At 34.8% G+C, this 10,209-nt stretch overlaps 1 protein-coding gene across 1 annotated transcript in view; it reads right to left on the bottom strand.

Annotated features, from left to right (window-relative positions):
• The window catches only part of ENPP6 (ectonucleotide pyrophosphatase/phosphodiesterase 6), a 111,107-nt gene that overhangs the window by 29,472 nt on the left and 71,426 nt on the right, over positions 1-10,209 (bottom strand). The gene's annotated exons all lie outside the window — the stretch shown is intronic.

The raw sequence follows: 10,209 nt of genomic DNA, 5'->3' as shown, positions 1-10,209 counted from the left end.
ATATATATATATATATATATATATATATATATATATATATATATATAATAAAGGTAGGTTTTTGAGCTTATTTCAGGAAGCAAACACCATTACTCAAAATAAAAATCTTTGTTCATTTTCATGAAATAAAAGAACTTACTGCTGATAGGTGGTATATTTAACTGTAATTTTACTTAACTGGAGCAGAGGTTCTCAAATATTGTTCCTATACAACACTGGCGTCCCATGATAGGGACTAACAAAAATTGGTTAATGTTTGTCTTTTCTAATTTGAAACAAAATTAATTCATACACAGAAAGGTCTCAATTAAAACTTTTTCCCATAGATTTTTCATAACTGCTGAGTCTTCTAGTGTGTTTTTGTCTATTCTAAAATCAAGTATTAGGTAGTATCTGATTAGTCCTGGAATAATAAAATAAAAATTTCAGTAGTCTAACTGGACTAAGAAATGCCACACTAAATTAGCAAGCCTAAAAATCACTGAATTAAAGCAGGGATTCTGAGATATGACTTTGCCTCTCCCAAAATGAAGTAAAAGATTTTTTTTAAAGGATTTTATTTATTTATTTTAGACAGAAAGAGCACGAGAGTGGTGGGGGAGTGGGTGGGGCAGGGAAGAGCAGAGGGTGAGGGACAATCAGACTCCTCCGTGTTGACTGCAGAACCAGACGTGGGGCTTGGTCCCATGAGCCTGAGATCATGACCTGAGCCGCAATCAAGAGTCAGAGGCCCAACCAACTGAGCTTCCCAGGCGCCCCAAAATGAAGTAAAAGAATTAAGGGCATTGAGATGTTAGGAGCTGCTATGGCCTCAGCTTCACTGCCCCAGGCCCCTGGACAAGTAGAAGTAATTGCTCTGAGGAAGAGACACCCAAACTTATTACCAAAATATAGGGCAGGAGAGGTATGAGCAAGCCTCAGTTTAAGTTCGTTGACTATTATTGGGCACCTACTATGAACTAGTCACTGTGTTCAGACATAGTGGAAACAAAAATGTGTCAGTCAGGGTCTTCATCCTGGAGCATCCCAGAATCTAGTCTAGTGGGAGGAGAAATTTGGGGAAATATGGTAACATGTGAAGTCTAAAATGAGGTGCACACTTACTGGTGTGGGATCTCAGATGAGGGACATCTACTTGAGGGATTATTTCTTCCTGGAAGCCTTCCTTGAATCCCCAGGTTGGGCTCAGTCTTATAGACTGCATTTGGCCAATGTGTCAGGGCATGGGGGTGGGGAAGGAAGGGACATCCCAAGCAAAGAGAGAAGCAGAAGCAAAAGTTCAGAGATGAGAAACAACAAGGTTAGTGTGGGGAACTATACACAAAATAAAGCTCTGGACAAGGAGTGCCAGGAGACAAGATGGTGAGCATTCTTATAGCCCAGGAAAAATGATTTCTCAAGGTAGAGGTAAGTAAAGTGGAACAAGTTGGGAGTAAGCAGGAAAGGAACGTCTCTGTCAGGAAACACATTAACCCCACTCCTGGGTATATCTGCTAGTCCGTTACAGCTCATTTATAAGAAGGTGGGGCAGCCTCCAAGAATTCCTTACTCCAGCATACCATAGCAAAGCTGAGTGCTCCATGGAAGAGTTCATCTCTCTCTGCCTGGTATCTTGGGAGAGCAAGGGCTATCCAGGACAATTAAGATAGGCCTAGAAGGCAGGCAGCTCCCCTTCCAAGGCCTGTTTGTTGAGTAAGATGATTAGGCTAGATGACCCAAGAGTAAATCCTGCCCATGAGTTCTTGAAGAAAATTCATTATGGTAAGAAATGCCAGTGGGATCTTGACTGGTTATAGCACTTTACATATCTGTGTTTCATCTGTTGAAGGTTTTTTGTGAATGTTTATTGTTCTTGCAAAGCTGTTTATTCAACAATGTATGAAGGCCATTCTTTGTATCTACTCTGTGCTCAGTGTCAGCATTCAGAAGCAAATAAGACACCACCTATCCTTTAAAACTTTAGCAGCCTTATACAGTGTGCTCAGGTATCTTCTTCTGGCATATCTGATACATGGGTATTATGAGTTTGCAAGTAATGGAATTTTGATCATGGTTTTAGCAGATAAAAGAAACTGCACACTTTTTTATGTTTGCACATTAATATCAATCAGTATTTTTTATACTAAATAAGAATTATGTTTGTTAATATTATCAGTCATATATTCTCTTAATCCTCTTATTGGATTAAAATGAATCTGAATTTAACACTGGCATAGCAACATAGATCACCTGAGAAACTTACCCTTTCCTCAAGTTAAAGGAGGATACAAACAACTTTTTATCGATTAGTTACATGTAGAATTCTATAGTAAAGATAGAGATAACATGTGGCAAAGTAGATCCATTTTTTTTATTTTTATTTTTTATTCTTAAAAATTACAATGAATTTTAACTCATTCCAGAACCATAGCAGCATTTTCTAAAAGCTAAGGGTAGGACAGGAGAACTCAGAGAAATTTCCCCCAAGTACACAAACCCTCCACTGAGCGCAAGGCAACAGCTCATCAAAGGCTAGGGACAGAACATCAAAGGGGAGAGAGGTCTTCCCAGCTGCAGAAAGTTGAGGACAATGCTGGAGAGAAAAAGAACTCAGTGATTCAAAAAGTAGGCAACATAAAATTTCCATGTGAAGAACAGAGAGTTCTCCACTGGACAAATTCCAAGACCTGATAAAGGGATAATCCTTATCTTCCCTCATGACATTTGAAACTAGTGGCAAAGTAAATCTAACTAAAGCTTCAAAAAACCCCAGATCCAGCTCAACTACAGAGTAGATTGACTTAGCCTCCACTCTAAAGGCCTGACATAGGAGGAGGCATGAATTTTTCTCAGGGTAAATATCATTTGCTACACTCTCTACTGTTCTTTTTCAGATAATGTTTGGCATATAATAAAAAATCATGAGATGTACTAAGAAGCAATAAAATGTGCCTCATAATTAAGAGAAAAATATTCAACAGAACCAGATCCACAGATGACACAAATGTTGGCCAGAAAGGGTAAACATAAAAGAAATTTCTTTAAGAGATCACTGACTGTTTAAAGCAAAATTAAAAGCAATATACAATGGGGTTTACAATATTATATATAAGTAAATAGATGACAATAAGAATATAAGGAATGTATAAATGGACAAATGGCATTATAAAATTTAAAAACTCTAACTTCATTGTGAAATATAAAATATTAACTCAGGGTAGAACATGAATAAGTTAAGGATGCATGTTGGTATGTCTAGAGTAACCATTAGGGAAAAAAAAAACAATAAAATCTGAAATCAATAGAGAAAATATAACAAAATTCTAAAAGCATTCAATTAATGGAAAAGAATATAGGAAATGAGCAACAGATGAATAAAAACAGTTAAGACATAACAAAATAATACAAACATGGTAGGCTTATACCCAACCATACCAATAATTACCAAATACTATCAAATGTAAATGAACTAAATACTTTATTTAAAAGGCAGAGATAGACTGGATAAAAAATTAAGACCCAAATATATACTATCTATAAGAGAAAAAATTTAAAAGATAAATACACTGGTTAAAAAGAAAGGGATGGAAAAAAGTTACATCATGCAACAATAAATATAAGCAGTTGATACGGTTATACATCAAAATAGATTTTTATGAAATATTAAATGATAGTGAGGATGAGAAACTAAAACATTTATAATTTTCTGGTGGGATAATAAAATTATGTGGTCACTTTATAAAATTGTTCATCAGTTTCCTATAAAGTTACATATACATTATCCAAAGACCCAACAATTTTGCCCCCTAGGTATTTACACAAGAGGAATGAAAACATATGTCCTCAAAAAGACTTGTGCAAAAATGTTCATAGTAGCCTTAGTTATAATAGCTCCAAATTGGAAATAACCCAAATACACATAAATATGAGAATGGAAAAACAATTTTTGATATATCTATGCAATGAAATAATACTCAACAGTGAAAAACAGTAAACTACTGATACATGCCACCTGGAGTGTAACTCAAAAATCTTACAATGAGTAAAGGAAGGCAGACACAGAAGAATATATATGGTGTGATTCCATTTATATTAAGCCTGAGAATAGACAAAATGAATCTATAATAATACAAATCAGAAAACGTTTGCTTCTGGGGACAGGGAGTGGCTGACTGAAAGGAAGAATGACTGTGGGAAAATGTTTTATCTTGATTTGGGTGGTAGTTACAGAGATGCGTGCAATTTTAAAAAATGCACCAAACGCTACTATTATGATCTATCCATTTTATTGTATGTAAATTATATCTCAAATATTAAATGGTAATACTACTTAATGGAGGACCTTTAATATGCATAACATTGTATTAAGATGTGGATAATGTTCAATAAAGATGGTATTGAACAAAGATTAATAATAATAATAACAATCTATTATTGACTGACTACTATGGACCAGTGTTAATACCCTTTACTTGGTATAAAACGTACGCATCCTGTAAGCTGATAGTCCCTCCATTTTACACACAAGGAACCTACGTCAAAAAAGTAAAGAGATTTCCCCATTATCACAGGGCAAGAACAAGAAAAAGCTGACATTCGAATCTAGTTTTATCTGACTCCAAAGCCTTAGGTATTATTTTAAAATGGTATCTGGCAATTTCAGACATACAAGGGCAGAAATTATGCTCTCCGTACTATAAAGATTTACTCAAGCTTACTGAAAAATAAGTCAAAATAAAAGAATCCAAGAATGAAGAAGTTAGGGTTTTAAAATAAATAGCAACAAACAATGAAATGGCAAAACATAATTAAATTCAGTAATAAATATTAATGTAGCTATGTGAAAATATTCTATTAAAAATTTGAAAAATGAGAAAATATTTTATTGAAAAATTTAATGTAATAATCTGGATCTAAAGTTCCAAATTATTTCAACAAAAATTGGAGGAGAGTGCCAGGGAAGGAAGGAAAAGCATTTTCATTGTTGTTGGAGGAAAGAGATGGTCAATATATGTTTCACTCTAGACATTGACTTAAAGATTAGAATATAAAGATTGGGAGTTATATATGCATAACTTCCAAATCACTAAAAAAGAAGCATATGAAATTAAACTAATATCAAAATAGATGAAAAGTGAAAAAGATTAAAAAAGGAAATATCCAGGAAGCACTAATACTGAAAACATAATACAAGACAAAACCAACTGTATTAGTTTCAAAATAAATGTGAATGGATTAAACTCTGAAAGAATGTGAAGATGAAACAAACAAAATCCAACTATCAAATACTTTAAAAATTTACACTTGATATAAAACGACACAGAAAGGTTAGATATAAAAGAGTGGATGAAACCCACCCCCTGAACCAAAAAAACACCCCAAAGTTAGTGTCAAAAACCTGAAATAACTACAAATCCACATTAACAGTTAAGAATGTGTATACTTGTTAAGAGGGGAGATCTTTTTTTTTTTTTTTTAAGATTTTATTTATTTGATAGAGAGAGACACAGTGAGAGAGGGAACACAAGCAGGGGGAGTGAGAGAGGGAGAAGCAGGCTTCCCGCCGAACAGGGAGCCCCATGCGAGGCTCGATCCCAGGACTCCAGGATCATGACCTGAGCTGAAGGCAGACACTTAACGACTGAGCCACCCAGGCACCCCAAGAGGGGAGATCTTAAAAGTTCTCATCATAAGAAAGAATAATTTGTAACTATGTGTGGTGGTGGATGTTAACTAGACTTATTGTGATAATCATTTCACCATATATATGTCAAAGCATTCTGTTGTATACCTGAAATGAATACAATTTTAATATAATTTTATCTCAATAAAAAATAAATAAAAATAAAAAAGAATAGGTATGATTACTTATATATCATTAATATACACAACACACACACAGTAGTCTTGGGAAAATAAAGTGCAAAATTGCAATCTTGGTGGAAGATTTTAATGACAACTCAAAAAATAAAGAATAAATGATATATAAGATACAGCTATATAAAGATATGAAGGATTTGAATTTTTTAATTTAAATTCAATTAATTAACATATAATGTATTATTAGTTTCAGAGGTAGAGGTCAGTGACTCATCAGTCTTATATAATAGCCAGTGCTCATTACATCACGTGCCCTCCTTAATACCCATCACCCAATTACCCCATCCCCCCACCCGCCTCCCCTCCAGCAACCCTCAGTTTGTTTCCTATGATTAAGAGTCTCTTATGGTTTGTCTCCTTCTCTTATTTCATCTTGTTTTATTTAAAGAGATAGAGAATTTGAATATTAGTATCAATAAGCTGGATTCAATAGATATTGAAAATTTTATTTTATTATTATTGAATATTCAATATTATCAAACCGAACAGAAAAGCTGATCGTATTCTGGTCCACAAAGAAAATCTCAATAACTTCCAAAAAGCAGAAATTTTATAGGCCACCATGCACATAGTCTGATCACAGGTAATAAAATTAGGAATTAATCATAACAGTTAACTAAAAATAAATCCTAATCCTTATAAATGAAAAAGAAAACCCTTATGTAACTTGATGTAAAGAGGAAATGAAACTTTCACTGACGCGCTAGATATTAACTACAGTGAAAATTATACTTTTCAAAACTTCATGGGATGCATTTTCATTTAGGTCGGAAGCAAATCAGGAATGTTGCCATCACTGCTGCAGTTTATTACTGTTATAAAACTTCTTATCAAGGCAGTTAACAAGAAAAGGAAATAAAAAAATGAGTGCTGGAAACCAGAAGGCATGCCTGAAGAGCTCATCTGCACGAACATTTTAAAAACGTTTTGTCTGTAAATTGTGGCAAAATACTCATACTGCTTCATGACACGTACAGAAACACACACACAGCAGACACAAAAGTTTCACCAAACTATGAACAATGCAGGCTAATGCTTTCTTGTTCTATTCTATTCTGTTGTTGTTGTTGTTTTTTAATACTGATTAGCAATCCATAAATTGGTTGTCCTCTATGGATCAACACCAATATGAGCCATACACCTCGGTGTGAATTTCTGAGTCCCTCTCGTCCTTTGAGAATAATGTTGTTAGGCGATATTCACACAATTTTTATCGTATGCATGCTTCGCCCAGCAAACCACTTCTAGGAACATATTCTAAGCAAGTTGTATATATAAGCATCTTCATTACACTCTTATTTATAACATAAAATAAAGATGCAATTTAAATGTTTGGTAGAGGGGCGCCTGGGTGGCTCAGTTGGTTAAGCGACTGCCTTCGGCTCAGGTCATGATCCTGGAGTCCCTGGATCGAGTCCCGCATCGGGCTCCCTGCTCGGCAGGGAGCCTGCTTCTCCCTCTGATCCTCCCCCCTCTCATGTGCTCTCTCTCTCTCATTCGCTCTGTCTCAAATAAATAAATAAAAAAAAATCTTTAAAAATAAATAAATAAATAAATAAATAAATAAATGTTTGGTAGAGCGGTATGGTTAAATTATATGTAGGCATTAAAATCATTTTGTCGTTTGTGTTTACTGGCATAATATTTTAGGTGAGAGGCTAGTAAGTAGTATGTAAAGGATGATCTCATTTTTATAAATATTTATTTTTTTATTTTTTAGATTTTTATTTATTTATTTATTTGACAGAGAGAGAGAGAGCACAAGCGGGGGAGCAGCAGAGGGAGAGAGAAGCAGGTTCTCAATAAGCAGGGAGCCCGATGAAGGGCTCAATCCAAGGACCCTGGGATCATGACCTGAGCCGAAGGCAGACACAACCCACTGAGCCACCCAGGCATCCCATCATTTTTATAAATATTTAAAGCATATTTGTGTACAAAAAAGAGTGGAAATGAATATAAGAAAATGAGTATTAGAAAAGACAAATTTGATCGCTGGTTTGGTAGACTCTTTCGGGCTAAATTGAAGTTATTCTGAACTCCCTTCTCCCTTTCTACCCCTTGCTGTAGAAGGAAGAAAGCTATCTTACTTCCTCAGAATCCCCTGTGGCCAGGAATGGTCAGATAACTTCGTACTGGCAGTGAGATCTGCTGAGGAGCTAAAGATGGAAAGTTTCGCTTCCATATGAAAGATAAAGTGCTTTGCTGGCACTGCCTCTTTCCATCTTTTCCAGTTTGGAATGCAGGTTGTGAGGATGTGATCACTGGACCTACAGCAGCCATCTTGAAACCATGAGGTAGCACGTGTGAAGATAAAAAACAAATATGCTAAAATGTAGCCAAAGGGTATAACAAGCTTGGGGTTTTTTGTTTTTTTTTCAGGTTTATGTCTTTTTTTTTTTTTTTATGTTATGTTAGTCACCATACAGTACATCATTAGTTTTTGATGTAGTGTTCCATGATTCACTGTTTTCGTATAACACCCAGTGCTCCATGCAATACATGCCCTCCTTAATACCCATCACCGGGCTAACCCATTCCCCCATCCCCTCCCCTCTAAAACCCTCAGTTTGTTTCTTGGAGTCCATAGTCTCTCATGGCTCGTCTCCCCCTCCAATGAGGTTGTTAAGCAGATGAACCCCATAAAGTGCTTCTTGTGATGCAAATAAATTCCCATATGTGTATCCATTGTTCACTGTTAGCTAGATTTTCTATTACTTGCAGCAGACAATTCCTAACTGATTCAGAGAGATTGTGGTTGACTTTTAATTCTTACTATTGTTTATTGAATTGAACCAAGTTTACTAAAATAAATATTATTTTTGTAATAGGAAACCAAAAATGTACAAAAGTTCTATTGTATTACTATTCAGTTTTTAAAATTTTTAAATAATGCTGACATAAACATTCTTGTACATGTTCTTTGATGCATTTAGGTATGCATTTCTGTTGGAATATATGTAGGAGTAGAATTGCTAGATTTGGGGGTATGCATATGTTCAACTTTATTAGATAATGCCAAAGAGTTTTTCAAAGCTGTTTTTTTAGTTTGCCCCTACCAACACTTTATGAGACTTCCAGCTGATCCATCCTTACCATCACTTGGATTTGTCAGTTTTTTTAATGAACCATTTTCCATGTGTGTGTAGAGTTATCTCATTGCAGTTTATTGTTCATTTTTCTAATAAACAATGATGTTGAGGATCTTTACATATGACCATTGGGATACCCAGTTATGTAAAGTGGCAGTTCAAATCTTCTAGGGTTTTCTATTGAGTTGGCTGTTTTTTGTAGGAGTTGTTCATATATTCCAGATACGAACTTCTTTTTGTTATACTTCCTTCCACTCTGTGGAATTCTTTTTGCCCTTAATGATGTCCTTTCAAGAAGTTCCCAATTTTCAAGAAGTTCCCAAGAAGTTCTATTTTCTTTGTCATTTTTCTATATTATGCTATTTTTTTCCTGTTTAAGAAATATTTTTCTTACCCAAGGTCATGAGGATATTATATTCACCTATGTATTCTTCTAGAAGCTTTATGTTTTACATTTTACATTTAGATCTATAGTCCACCCGGAATTACCTAGAATTTTTATGGATAGTGTTAGATAGGAGTCTGAATATATATATATACACACATTCAATAGACGTTTTATAATTTTTTAAAAAGATCACCTTTCATTACTGCTCTAAAGTGTCTCCCTTGTCATAAATCAGGTATTGCGGGTCTGTTTCAAAAGTATATAAAGTAGGGATGTGCCTCGGTGGCGCAGAAGGTTAAACGTCCAACTCTTGGTTTTGGCTCAGGTCCTGATCTCAAGTTTTGTGAGATGGAGCCCCGGGTAGGGCTCAGTGCTCAGCATGGAGTCTGTTTCTGGTTCTCTCTTCCTCTCCCTCTGCCCCTCCTTCTCATGCTCTCTCTCTCTCTCAAATAAATAAATAAATCTTTTTTTAAAAAGAATATCTAAACTTTACTCTTAGTCTATTTGTCTACTCTTGTGTAAATACCATTTTGTGTTCATTTTTGTAGTTTTAAAATGTCTGTATTTAATGGGGGTAAATCTTCCAGTTTTATTCATTTGACTCAAGATTGTTTTTGCTATTCTTGAACCTGCATTTCCATATAAATTTTAGAATTGACCTGCCAATTGACATATACAATTCACACACACACATACACACACACACACAAGCTGCTGGAATTTTGATTGGGATTAATTACACTGAACCTATAGATCAAACTTTGGGAAAGTTGATATAATATTAAGATTTCCAATTCATTAATGTAATATATTCCTCCACTTTTTAAGGTCTTTTTACATTTCTCTAAATAATTTTCTAAGTGAAGTTCTCAA

The sequence above is a fragment of the Mirounga leonina genome, unplaced genomic scaffold, assembly GCF_011800145.1.
Source record: "Mirounga leonina isolate KUSES-001 unplaced genomic scaffold, KU_Mleo_1.0 Mir_128, whole genome shotgun sequence".
In the NCBI taxonomy this organism is placed as follows: domain Eukaryota; kingdom Metazoa; phylum Chordata; class Mammalia; order Carnivora; family Phocidae; genus Mirounga; species Mirounga leonina.
This window is presented reverse-complemented; position numbering and strand designations above follow the sequence as displayed.